This window comes from Thermobia domestica, chromosome 12 (assembly GCF_964235325.1).
Source record: "Thermobia domestica chromosome 12, izTheDome1.hap1.1, whole genome shotgun sequence".
NCBI lineage: Eukaryota > Metazoa > Arthropoda > Insecta > Zygentoma > Lepismatidae > Thermobia > Thermobia domestica.
In genome coordinates, this window is record NC_137465.1 from 54,643,014 (window position 1) to 54,657,991 (window position 14,978).

At 35.9% G+C, this 14,978-nt stretch overlaps 1 protein-coding gene across 2 annotated transcripts in view; it reads right to left on the reverse strand.

Moving 5' to 3' along the window:
* The window catches only part of Dtwd2 (DTW domain containing 2), an 82,468-nt gene extending 73,525 nt beyond the window's left edge, over window positions 1–8,943 (reverse strand). The window contains exon 1 of one of the 2 annotated variants that reach the window (XM_081733685.1): window positions 8,816–8,943. The gene's annotated coding sequence lies outside the window, so the exon portion shown is untranslated. The remainder of the gene's footprint in view (window positions 1–8,815) is intronic. The other variant, XM_081733686.1, reaches the window with a different exon arrangement.
* Between the last annotated feature and the right edge of the window lie 6,035 nt (window positions 8,944–14,978).

Genomic DNA, 14,978 nt, shown 5'->3' on the forward strand with positions numbered 1-14,978 from the left:
ATTCTGCATTCAAGCGCCCACCCTAATCTGGCCATCTGCAAGATATTGTGTATTGTACATTGTGAGCTATTTTAATCGTTTTAATGAAAGTAAATGAGTTTTACTTTTTGAACATCACTTGCACTTTATAAATGGAACATCAAAAGAAATTTTCTAATACTGTATGTAGAAATCTCACATGTATTGTATCATATATATATTTTAAATCTGCTTCTTTTAGCAAAACTCTTTCAAGAAATGTGACTTCACAGGTTGTAACTCAAACTAGGGATACCATACTTCACGTAACGCTATAATAAAAACATGATATCATCATCTTGATTTTTTTTATTTCGGAATTCCTGCAGAAAATTTTTGTCTTACAAAACCTTATCGCAGAAAGACAAAGAAAGTTCTGCCATCGGGTTAATTTAACAAATCAGTAGGCCTAATAAATAATAAATTCAAATAGCGGGAACAGGGTCCGCGACTTGCATTGCCGATTCTTACGGCTCCCAAATAAATATATATATATATGGGTGATTCCACGAAAAAGGGAAATTTTCTGTCACGGGCATTTCATCAAACTACTACTAGAAATATTCACCTCATTTTTTTTTTTGTTTGATAGTAACCGTCAAAAAGTAGGTATATCGTGTATAACAATTTGCAAATGTAACACGGAACATACGTAAAAAATTATTATTACCCAGATTTCTCAACACCGTGGGCTGTCACAGAATACAGTTGACTGACTTTAATTAGTAAATTACAATTGAAGTCGCAAATCAAACATCATTTAATGGACATTAACTGGAAGAGAACCCTTCAATGTTTCGGTTTTATTAATAGTAAACCTATATTACGATTATTTTCGAAAGCTTAACTAAGCTTCGTTTCTGTCACTTATATTTCGTCTCAACTCCATGGCATGAGAAAAAATTGATATTGCTCTCAATAGATGGCATGGTCATCCACATTGGCAACACCCACAAGAAGACAAGGCAGTCATGTTGGATTGAAGGACAGAAAACCTTGTGTGCAAGTGTCTGAAGCTGTAGGAAAAATATTTTTTGTGTGAAAAGCAGGTGCGTATATTAATTGTTACTCAACACCATGGTATGTATTATTGAATGTATTTGTACGGTATATAACTAATTTTCCTTTAGAAACCTACGTCGTAATGTACGAAATTCGTGCACAAGTACTTACATGTACTGATTAAAAGGTGTCCCGGTAAAGGTGAATTATATGCAATTTTCTCAACTCCATGGTGCTCAACTCCGTGTCCATTTGAAAACTAAGGAATCCACGGAGTTGAGACAAGTTCACGGAGTTGATAATCCTATTGTATTTGTTATGCCCATGCTGTCTTAAATATTTATTCTTTCAACGTATTGATAGAAATAAAGCGAGTTCATGGTCTAATGACTAGCACGCTCGCCTTTCGTGCGTGGTTCTGGGTTTGTTTCCCGGTGGAAGCTTAAAAATTGATGGTGTTTACCTCGCATAGTGAGGCACTTGGAAACTACTTGTGTAGAGATGTAGTGAAACCTGGTTGCCCAGACCAGTACAATGGCCGTAGAAGCCGACGCGCTGGCCACGTATCATTCACGCTTAAAGGCCAGCTGGTACGTCTTATAGAGGAGCCAGCAAGAGATCTCTGACAACTCACAGCGGCGTTGCTACTACTCACGTGTCAAGGGTTTTTTAGGTCCATCTATAATGCTAATTTAATTAATGCTTGTAAGATAGTCCGTGGTTGGTAACACTAACACCAAGGTAGGGGCTGCATTTTGCCCTCTGCATGTGGTAAGAAACTTCAGAGACCATCTCTTGTTGGCCCTGCTATAGTCCATTTAAGAAGAACTGTTACGCGTAAGTTCAGTTTTGCGGCCGTCAGGTAGCCGGAGGTAGAACTTCAGTCAAGATAGATAGTGTCTGTTTTTAACCTATTGTCGTCCTAATCTATAAGTATTATGCACACCAACAAAAAGCTTTTAAAACACACTCTCTCTCTTGATTGATTGATATTGGATTATCACCCCTTAACTAATTAGATTTTTTTTTCCAATTCAGTATTTGTCACATATGACAGTCTCAATAAAAGTTTATAAAAAAAATTCCGAAAAAAAAAAAACTTCTTCAAAATCTTTCAATATCAATGAATTTCTTACATTTCTAAATGTTTCTTGTGAAATAGTCTGTGAGAAGTAACATTTGTTATAAAACTCTTTTTCTTTCATATCTTTTCAGATTAAAATGCCGAGAAAACGATTAACTGAAAAGGAAAAGCTAGAAAGAAAGAGGGAAGCCGAAAAGAAACGTCGGTTGGCAATCAGGAATGATCCTCTTAAGTATGAAGAGTTCAAGAGGAGAGAACGAGAAAGGTGGAGAAAGAGGAAGGAAGAAGGAAAAGTAAAAGGCATATCATCATTATCTGAAAGGGAGCAAAGAATGAAGAGGAAAAAGTGGCGACAATCATCAAGAGAACATTATGGAAGGAAAAAATCCAAACAAATTGCTGAAAAGATTGTTCAAGATAATTCATCATACGCAAGTTCACTCTTATCACATAATGGGTCATTGGTTTCTCATGTTACAGAAAATAACCAATTCGGAGCAGCTATGCCTAGCACAGGTTCCGCAAACTGTTGTAGTAGTCAAAAGAAAATAGGTCGCAAGAAAGTGAGAAAGGATCGTTCGAAGGCGTACAGGAAAATACGAAAGCTTCAACAAGAACTGCATGCAATGACAAAAATCGCTTCAAAATATAAACAGCGTTTATTAAAAGATAAGAACAAATGTGAAAATACTCCCCGAAGTAAAGTAAGGAAATTTGTGAGAGGCAAGAACATACCAAAAGATGTGAAGAAGAAGCTTGTATTCGGTGAAGTACTTCAAACACAGTTAGCAGAAAATTACAGACGAATGAAAAGTGATAGAGAGAAACAAATATTTACAAAACTTGTTGCTGGCAAAATTTTGAAAAAATACAGACTGTTGACGAAATTGGGTACATTCATTTCTTTTAAGAGAGTGAAAGCTTGTGAATCGCGGAAGAAGAAAGTTCAGTATGAAAGAAAAAAATACAGAAGATACTCTGTTCCAGTAAATGTTGCTGAGGATATTAGAAAATTTCTGGTACGTGATGAAAACAGTAGAATTTGCCCCGGTAAAAAAGATTATGTGACAAGAGATGGTGTTAAGATGCAAAAAAGATATTTAAGTGACACGTTACAAAACCTATGCCTGAAATTCAATGAGGAACATAATTATAACATATCCTATTCCCTTTTCTGCAAATTACGACCATACTGGGTCATGTTTCCTGAAGTTGGGAGAAGAAATACTTGCTTGTGCATATTCCATGAAAATGTGAATTTACTTGTTAAAAAACTTAATTCATTGGGAGTTATTTCAATAAAAAACGCTATTGGTATAGTTGAAGAACTCTGTTGCAGCACTTACAATGAAAATTGTTTGCGAAGGGATTGTAAATTTTGTGCACAAAAGTCAGTAATTGTCAGTGAATTTGAAGGTAACTTAGAGTGTTCTCTCCATAAGTGGGTAACGACGAAAGAAAAACGAATTGGAAAAGGAGAAAAGGAAATTGCTGTTCAAGTAACGAAAAAAGCTGAGATTAAATGTACGCAGAAAGAGTTGGTTGAATCTCTATACGACTTGATTCCCACGTTAATTAAACATCAAATGAATATTGTTCATCAGTACAAAGCAATAAAAGATTTAAAATGTAAGCTGACCACAAAAGACGTTATCATCCACGTGGACTTCTCAGAGAATTTTGTCTGTAAATATGCTGAAGAACCACAGTCTGTTCACTTTGGAGGTTCGCGCCAACAAATAACGTTGCATACTGGAGTAATGTACTACATGGGTCAGTCTGAAGAGTTAAAAGTTGAAAGTTTTTGTAGTGTATCTGAATCTCTCAATCATGGACCAGCTGCCATAATTGCTTATCTGCGACCAATTCTGCTGGAAGTGAAGAATCGTTTTCCAAATCTTACAAGCTTGCACTTTGTCTCGGACGGACCTTCAACCCAATATAGAAATAAGAACATGTTCTACTTGATTGCTACTTACCTGTCAACGTCAATTATAAAATGCAAGAATATTACATGGAACTATTCTGAAACTGGACATGGGAAAGGTGCTCCCGATGGGGTTGGGGCCACTCTTAAAAGAACTGCAGACTCCCTTATTGCTCAAGGGTGTGATGTAGACAACTACGCAACATTAATTGAACAAATGAGAAAATATTGCAGAGGTGTTAAGATATATACTGTTTCAAAGGAAGAAGTTTCATCTGTCGAACAGCACCTTCCTCTTACCACGAAACGTTTTGTAGGAACAGCAAAAGTACATCAAGTAACATGGTGTAGCATATCGCCACAAGTAATTAATTTCCGTTCTCTTTCGTGTTTTGCATGTCCAGCAGGAGATATCTGCATTCATTTCCATCTCGGGCAACTTTACTATTCTCCACCATCAATAACAACAATTTCTTCGGATGTAAACGTTTCTAGTGAAGTTGGTTTAACAGATGACAATCCACTAAAAACTGGAGACTGGGTTGCAGTTATATACTCTGATGAGTGGTACCCAGGTAAAAATCAAATTATTATTGTTACTTTTTAACTTTTAAAAGAACTCTAAAAATTCTCGCATCTACTATTATTTGACCAAAACTTCTGACTATAAGGAGTTACTAAATCTTATCATATGATCAGCTTATTGTTTTCTTTTTAGGGATTGTCGAAGAGTCTGAGGGGAATGTACTGACAGTCAATTTTATGAAGCGGATCGGCAAGAATTTCTCCTGGCCCACTGAACCTGATGTGCAAAAGGTGTTGGCAGAGGACATTCTGTGTAGACTAGAACAGCCCTTCCCTGTTTCCTCAAGACATTTTTCTTTCGTTGGAGTGGAAAATGTGGACTACTTAACAAAGAACATCGAATTATTCAAAGAAAACTGAGAAACGATGAGTGCCTAACATTGCTATTTAGTGTTCATTATATATATATATATTCCAAATATACAAATACACAAATTCCGTATGATTAAGTCAACACATCGAGAGCGCGATACTTCTTCAATATTTGATAAGTGTATGTGTATCTTATTATTGTACGTTACATATTCATATTCATATATATATATTATACAGTATATGTACTCAATTTTGGTCCGTTCGTTTTCATATGTTTAAAAACAATATTTTCTGGAGTATTTTTGTATAACAAATTACATGTCATTTAGTTTATGTTAGTATTTATTCAACATAAGGAGAATATATTGTAACTTACGAAAATTACTGGCAAATTATTCTGATTTTTGTGTAAATTATAACCTTAATCGCTTATAAAATAAAACTGATCACGCAGATGTATCACGTTTCTCAACTCCACAGCAATTTTTCAACTCCGTGTTAACTAATCTCAACTCCGTGTCCTATGGTCTCAACTCCGTGGGTGCTGAAAAGTTTATTATTTTTTATTTACTACACCAATAACGATTCAGCTCTGCTGAACACCTAATTAACATGTACTTAGTAGTAGTAAGTGCATGTGATATTTTTATCGAAATAAGCGACCCTCAACGGAACAAAAATTTTCCAAGTGAAAATTTCCCTTTTTCGTGGAATCACCCATATATATATATATATATATATATATATATATAATATATATATATATATATATATATATATATATATATATATATCCAGTGGCGTATTTACGATTTTGTTTCCGGGGTGGCTTTGCTAACTTTCGGGGAGGGCTTTGCCTGAAAATGTGAAAATTCTGCAAGATGTTTCAAATACTTTACTATAGTAAGTAAGATTTCGGGGGGGGGCTTAAGCCCGGAAGCCCCCCCCCCTAAATACGCCACTGTATATATCCATGAACAAGGTTTATCCTTTACAGAGTTTGTAACACTCGGCATAAGAAAATGTAAGAACCTACATACCAGAAATGAGCACACACTTTCGTGTAGTGGTATCAGTATTTAGAAGTAAAAACATGAAAGTTACACATCCACTTTAGGGTTTTATATTTCTATCTATAATAATACAATAAATAAATTTTAAAAAAAAGCTAGAGATAGAAAGACAGCTGTTCTAAAATTATCTCGGAGAAAGTTCATAAATCAGGCCCGTACCTCGCCCAATCCACTTGACCCTTTTCGCTCTTACTCTTATTTCTAAGATACATTTATCTAAAGAAACAACTGAAAGTTCAAGGGAACTCCAAGGTAATCGCGGGGGCTTCAGTTGCCCGCAGGGGATATTAAGGTTCCTGGATCTCCCTAACTATGCGCCTGCTCCAGGCTCGTAGGAAGCTCAAATTTTTAGGGGGGGGGGCTGAAGAAGTTAGAGGGAGCGATTCAATCATATGACAGTTCATCACTATATTAATAATTCATTTGTAAGCCTACCGTGAAAATTATAGGGGCCAGTAAAAATTTAGGAGGAGCTCGGCCCCCCTAGCCCCCTGTGAATACGAGCCTGACCTACTCTACAATCTTATGTTCACCGTTAACGATGTGTACCTCGATGGAAGTATATCTAGTCCACGTACTTCATGTTGTCATGGTGCAATACTGGGGCACTTAAATTTGAAATTTTTCGATCAGTAAAAAGGTAAAGGAATACGTTTGATGCTTCCAGCAAGAAGCAGATCATTTAGGCTGAAACGAATAAAATGCGCTAATAAATAAAATTCTAGTTTCTGCTTCAATTTAACTTTTCTGTATAACGTTCTGGTTTAAAGGACATGATTTACGGTATACAGGCCTCTGATGGATCACTTTGAACAAAGCATGTTTTCTCGAAAATTGAATTTGGCAATAAAAAATGAAGACGGCAACACTTTTAGATTTTGCCCGTTCCGACGCAAATGCTAGTTTCTGAAACAATTAATGCGAGGAAGCAAGAGCATATTCTAACTTCGTAGTGACAATGAAGTTTGAAACTTGTTTCAAAGCTGTTCTGGCCCCAATGCAGTGCTGTCCGTGTCACATGGCAAAGATGGTTGACAAGAGAGATCGCATTTCATCACAAGCAATTCATTGAGTTGCAGCAGACAAACAATTTGTATGATCGAATAACTCCTCTGCGCACAATGTATGCGCGCAAACCTAAATGATCCAATGAGCGAATCATTTCTAACCAATTCATTTGATCGAAACAAATAATTGCGCGAAGGGAATGCACAGAAGCCTAAACGATTCATCTGAGCGAATCAAATGATCGAATCATTCTTAAGAATCACATGACACGTGTACCTACTGTTTAAGGAGGAATCCAAAACACTGGAATGTATCACAATTTTTTATCCTCTACCATCGGAAAACGAATCTAGAACCACATTGCACCACTAGGAGACTGCTATTCACCTTTCGGTGATGGTTCAAAACATTATGGAAGATTTAGAGGTAAAATCCAATACTTTGCATAAAAAAAATATGTTTATAAGAAGTAAATCTCTGCAGGCGACACCCTTAAAGACAGAGTAATATAGATGTAGTTTAAGTTTACAAGTATAAGATTACTAGTGTAAAATCATTACAACGCTTTACGACGGGTAAAATAAGCGAGTGCATATGAAAAATGACTATCAGATGCTATCTTCCACAGGCGGAATCTTTCTACATACTATACAAAATATGTATTTTATGTTTAGAATGGAGCGTTACTAGTATGAAACTATCACAAGTGCTATTGAAACTCGTATCGCTGCCAAAACCAGCATCTACAGTCGCTTACACACACACAATCACTGACACGCCAGCTCTCTTTGAAAGATTCAGCGCGCGTGCCCACTGGCTTCGTCCTACCCTGACCCGGTTAGATAGCATTCGTGAGTTTTAGTTGTCACCCAACACAGGTTGGTTTGAGTTTAGCAGTGTCTATGCTACATATCCAGCTGTATTTATACCCAAAACCGTACTGTAAAAAAACTAAATTTTCAACGGGAAGGTTCTAGAACACAGGTCCCCCCCATGTAGGTTAGTAGCTAGGTTGGTTCCTTCCTGTACCAAAGTTTAATTCTTAAATCACGTAGTATTGCCGAACGAGCGTGAGGGAGTGAAGGCGAGTTAGAGCCCCGCAGGGCACGTTGTTTTCTGTCTTTATTACAACTAGACGGGAAGGAGGACCTGTGTTCTAGAACCTTGCCATTTTCAACAATTAATTTTTACAATTACACGAAGGTGAAAATGTGAATGAAAAAGGATCGAATTAAGAAATATACATGACTAATGAAAATTGGTAACGCATTCAGTGTTGTGCCTAGACTTTTGGTCATCTGCCCATTGCCTTCGGTGTACGCTAAACTTATCCACCATCCTCATACCGCAGGTCACTCGAGACCTTTCACCTCTGATCAAAGAAACGAATTTCCTCAAGCAAGGAGCCTAGTAGAAAGCCAATTACAGTCTTTTTACGCGTCTCCTGACGAATTTCCCTCAAGAAACACTGTATTTATAGCCAAAATGCATGAGACGTCCTAAAGTAAACCTACACCAAGGAACCCAACGACAATAAGTTCGCTGAAGGACAAGAGCGCAATTTGTCCAAAAAGATAGGATCTAGTGTATTTCCAGTTGGATCCTATTCTCAATTTGCATATACATTACTTAGTATGCATGAATTTAATTGTTCCACTGTACACCATAACTTTACTAAGCACATGGTTTTCAAATTCCATTATTCATCGAAGACTATAACGCAACTACACGCCTTTTTGCGTTTATATTGAGAGAAAACTAAGTTGAGGTTTTATTTATAATAGGAATATGTAAAATACTTACGCTTCGATGGATGCCTTCACAATATCCACATCAACTGAAAACACAAAGACTGAAGAAAATATATTTTTATTTTCTCTGCGCTAAACGTATTTCCTCTTGCGCGAATATTTTTGCCAGTGTTGCCAGTAGCTATCTTAAGAAAGTAGCGAAAACGCACAAAACGGCGAAACCTGGCCGAAAATTGATAACCTGCTCAAATTATAAGTAAATCTGTAGCTTTAATTAATTAAAAATATATTAATAAAACATTTCCTAATTTTAATAAGGGATACTGATTAAGAATAGTCCATAATACAAATGATAATTTTTAGAATAAATGAGTAAGTGTATATCAAACATGATTGTGCAGCATCCCCGTAGCCAGCCCAAAAATTTAGAGGGGGTGGTAGAAGTTAGGGGGGCCCGACCCAATCATATTATATTTCATCACCATATTATAGTTTATTTGCAAGCCTACCGTTAAATTTTAGGTGGCCAGCCAAAGTTTAGGGGGCCCTGTCCCCTTTTCCCCCGTGGATACGGGCCTGTTGTGCAGTGCTTTAAATTCCACTGTCGGATGAACTTTTCACAATGTAGAAAACCAGTATTTCATGGATGCAGTCTTACTATACGGATCCACAGATTGTAAAAGTCACGGGCATTTCTGGCAGGGCACGCGTCCCCCCCTCGATATTTTGAAGCACAAAATTTAATATTTTATTCTAATTTAATGTATTTACTAACGACAGAACATCATATAAACAATAATTATTATATTTATTTGGAATATAATACTCAGGCTGTGAAACGATTGTAATCGAAAAATGAAATGAAATGAAATCTTTGAGTTTTACGTCCCAAGGTTATGCCGGTGAGGCTAAAGGAGACGGTGATTATGAGTAATGAATGAACTGGTGGAATGAAGAAAGTGGGAGGAAACTGGAGAACCCCGAGGAAACCCACGCACACGATGTTTGTCCAGCACAAAGTTCACTTAGAGGGGGCTGGGATCGAACTCGGGACCCCAAGCACCAGAGGTGAACGCTCTACCACTGAGCCATTGCATTTATAAAAAGTTAATTTTTACCACTGTCACTTCCCTCAAGAGTCAACTCTGTTATTGATGTTGATTGTCATACCGCACCAATCTTCGTAGAAACGTTGAGTACACCAATTCCAGTGGCGTATTTAGGGGGGGCTTCCGGGCTTAAGCCCCCCCCCCCGAAATCTTACTTACTATAGTAAAGTATATGAAATATCTTGCAGAATTTTCACATTTTCAGGCAAAGCCCCCCTGAAAGTTAGCAAAGCCCTCCCCGAAACAAAATCCTAAATACGCCACTGACCAATTCAATGCAAAAATGCAGACAATCATAATAATTGTTATGTCGATTATCGTTACCTAAATCTCAAGTTTTGCTTTGTATTGACGCAAACGATTACGAAGTGTGCCCAATTATCCCATAAAATATTTTTCGTTCATTAATTTGCATCACGAAATGTGTAACGTGATTTTGCTATTTGACTACAAAATCATTATTTACTGATCTTAGCCTTACAAACAAACGTTCTATAATCAATTTACTTTGTAACATTTTTTTAAATGATAATTTTCTTAGTAGCTTTCCATTTTCCCGCTAGAAATAACAGAACGCTCGTCAGAGTTAATAGAAATTCCAATACACCCCAATCTATTATACTGTCTGCGGGCTTCATTTCATAACAGTTGGCGCAAATTTCAGGATTCTACTCAAGACAGATAACGCAATAAGTAATAATAACTACAAAACAACAATCGCAAAGTAAAACACAACTTTTATATTGGGTGCACGCCAGGGTTGAAAAAAGAGTTTTTTTTTTAAAAAAAAAAAAAACGAAACGTGTTTAAAACATGAAAAAGATGTTTAAAATGTTTTAAACATGTTTTAAAACACACACAAAAAATGTTTTAAATATTTTGAACAGTTTAAAACATGATTTTAAACATATATTTCAAAATAGTGTAGTAACTTATTTAAGATTTCTTTCCCTTTACCAACAATTAGTGATGTTATTGCTTTTAACAATCGGTTCTGTATATATGCTTACATGTCTATCTATCTATCTATCTATCTATCTATCTATCGATCGATCTATCTATCGATCTATCTATCTATATCTATATCTATATATCTATATATATATATATATATCTATATCTATATCTATATCTATATATATATATATATATATATCTATATATATATATATATATATATATATATATATATAGCGAGAGAGAGAGAGAGAGAGAGAGAGAGAGAGAGTAGATGGATGGATAGGTAGATAAATAGATATAACTGTTAGGAAACAAACCGTACAAGGTAGACAAAAGCAATTTTTTTACTGGATACCACAAGTGACCAGAAGTGACCTACACAGCATTCTAATACAAGGTGGCATGACGAAATTAGGTATTACTGCAAATATCTAGGAAACAAATTACCGAACATAAATGGCTGTCAAAAAGTATTGGAAAGACCCTAATATAGCAATGGATCAACAAGTGTTGATAATATGTATGCGTTTCAAATATACGTAAATCACCCTCGCCTCATCACTAGGGCTACACTCATGTGTTCCAAGTTTTCATTCTTGATATCTGAACATTTGAGATTAAGAAATAAACCGCTTATACTTTGCAGTGTGGAAATTGAAGCACTTCGAGGTGGGGAAGAAGTTAGTCTGGGCCTAAAATATACTTGTACTAAGAATGTACTCTTGCAGCAGTGGCGTATACTAGTTTGATGGCTTGGGCTACCACTAACCTTTATAACACCTGTGCATTATTATTGTTATTATTATTATTATTATTATTATTATTATTATTATTATTATTATTATTATTATTATTATTATTATTACTACCAAATGCTAATTAGTATCACAATCAGCTCCTCTGAAAGACCGAACATTAGTTGTGCTAGACTGTTTTCTTCTGTCTACTAAAACGTGATCAGTTTGATTATGTGTTTTTCCATCTGATAAATTCCAAGTATATTTATGAATGTCGCGATGTGGGAATTTTGTAATCTTCACGATAAGGTTTCTGGATGTTGCAAAGTTCACGAGTCTAACGCCGTTGTCACAACCTTGCTTATGCAGACATTTATTCCCTATAATAGGTTTGAAAATCCCCTCTCGTCCCACCTTCGCTTTGAAACGGCCTAACAGAATTTTCATATGGTATTGAGGAAGATGATCAAATATGTGTTCTAGTCTTTCGTAAAAACTGTCCTTTTTATTGTCATCGTTATTTTATGTTGGAGCATGTGCATTTAAAACAAAATATTACACCACCAACCCTTAAGAGAAGTAAAAGAAAATCTATCATTAACAAATTCAATCCATGTAATTGCTAATATTATTCGTTTGTGAGTGGATAGCCCTGTTCCTAGTTGGTATCTTTTAATTCGTTCCCCTTAAAAGAACGTAAAATTTCCCGACTTGACTCCTCTATTTCCTTCTAATCTAACTTTCTGATATCCCACAAGGTCCATTCTCTATTGCTAAATTTGGGGACGCGGTGGCTCAGTGGTAGAGCGTTTACCTCCGGCGCTTGGGGTCCCTGGTTCGATCCCAGCTCGCGCCGTGTGGACCTTGTGGTGGACAAACACCGTGCTCGTGGGTTTTCTCGGGGTTCTCCCGTTTCCTTTCACTTTCTTCATTCCACCATTTCATTACCGTCTCCTTTAGCCTAACCGGCATAAGCGTGGGATGTAAAACTTAAAGATTTCATTTTTCTATTTCTAAACTCATTCCTTACAAATTTTAACGCCGCTACCCTATAGAAACTTCTTATATTCCATGTTCCAAATCTCATGTTCCATTTTACTTTGCTGAGTTCGTGCCAAGTTATCAGTTCTAATTCAAGGATTCTGCGAATATATCTGAACATTTTTTTTACAGGCTAAGGTTGTTCGCCCCACACCAAATCCCCAAGCTGGAGGATCACCCCTTGTCATCTGTCCGCGACTGCTTATTCAGTATATTCGCAGCTAACTTCTATATCTAGAGGCCTTCTCCTCGATCCACAACCTGAGGACGCGCCATGCCGTGGTGACAGGAAGACCACATTTCACAGAAATTAATATAGCTATATCTTAGAAACACAATAGGTACTGATTATACTGCTTTAAAACACACAGGAACAATCAATATGCTCGGATATATGGATGCATATTAAGACTGTGCAAGTTTCGATGCAGTAAAAATCGTAAATTAGAGACTAGTATCAATGTAGTATTTCATGAATGCATCGTACGTTTGACTATCCGAACTATTATTGATGTATCACATTGTTTCACTTTATAGCTACATAGGGAAGAGTTCCGGATATCGCATCGGGTTCTAATCGCACTAGTTTAAAAGGAACAGTAGTACTAACAAGCCATCTGGTAGTTAAATTAAGTACTTAAGGATATTTCCATAATTACAGAGTAAAGTGACGACGTGCAGTAAGTTATGTGTTTGTGCAGTTGCAGTACAATATAATTGGAGTATTTCTTACTAATTTTCGGGGTATTTCACAGTAGAATAGGGATTAAGGTAAGAGAATTAGCTTATGTTTCAATAAGTAGTAATAAACAAAATACCATTAATATTATAGCGACAAATTCAAGTTATTCTTGTTTTAATTTGTGAGGTATATAAAGATTTTTTTAAAATGGTTTAGTTTCCCAAATCGCACTACTACCGTGTGTCCGTAATCGCACCAGTGCGATTTTGGCTCCCGTGATGAATTGTTTTTCCTGCTTTCTATCTCGTTACAATTCACACAAAGTGGGCACATGGCAATATGGAAAATGGTCTCCGGAGTCTGTGAATCGTGCTTTGAAAAAATATAGAAAATAAAGTGACGCTGTCCAGCCCAATAGCAGGAGGAAATAGAACTACCAACATGCAACCACAAAGAACAGAAATACTCTCATCAAGTCCTTTCAAAAAACATCTTGAAGAATAACGGCAAAGACAATCAAGAGTATCTAAACGTGTGGAGAGACCTAAACTTTCTGAACCGTCAGCTAGGTCTGCTTGTGCTACCAGGAAACCTTAACACCAAAAAATATATTCGAAAACTAGATACATCCAAATCACGATGCTACGAGCTACATATTCGCAATGTTTCAAATGTGGTTTTTGAAATCAATGAACAAGATTGGTTTTGTGTCCTTTAGTCAAAGATGTGGTACAGAGTGTTTTGTGTAAAGTCTGGATACATGAGTCTTGTGCGGGCGTTTCAGGAGGTGAACGTGCATTCCAATGTGATTTTTGTGCATATAAGGTATAGCTGTCTGTTTTCCATAAATATAGATACTTTACGTTTCATAGGATGATGAACAATATTGATCATTGGATCAACAATATGGATATCTTTTTCTTTAATGTGATGTTCTTCCTCGTATTAAAAACACTGAGATAAAAGAGTATGATATATCATAAAAATATTAATTTGTTTTACTTGTACGTTGCATTTCTACTTAGCTTCTTTTATTAATAAGGTGTTATTTCTGTGCTCGCTTATTTACATGACAGTATTTTTCTCTTTAAAGATGTATTATATCTCATCTTAATATAACATAAATAAAATAATGCGATATTCCATGGAAATGATAATTTGTTTTTACCATATGCATTACTATAAAATTTGCATATATTCAAATGGCGGTGCGATTTTGGCTTTACATAGCGCGATTTGGGAAACCTGTTGCGTAAATTGCACCAATCACAAGCTTCTAAAATATCATCATTTTTATCATGATAATGATAAGATATCGTTATGAAATCATTGTAAAAGAATTGGAAAACTATAAAGTTCAATACGATCAAAAAATCATTTTAAATTTCTTCAAAAGTTTCGAATTAAAACCATTTATGTGAAAAGTGGTGAGATTTTGGCTACTCTCCCCTATCTTTACAGTTATTTTTGTAAGTGTTTATACTCTTTACCTGGCCTCCACCAATAACAACTGTATGAATTTATATAATGCAAAACTGGTATCCAGAAGAACAAATTTAAAAAAAAATATATGTATATAATGTGATAATGCACAGGGCACCTTATGTAAAGGGCGCCTTGTACCCTTCACAAGTTCTTTATTAACAGGCACTATTTTAATTTATTATACAAACCTGGTATACAGAA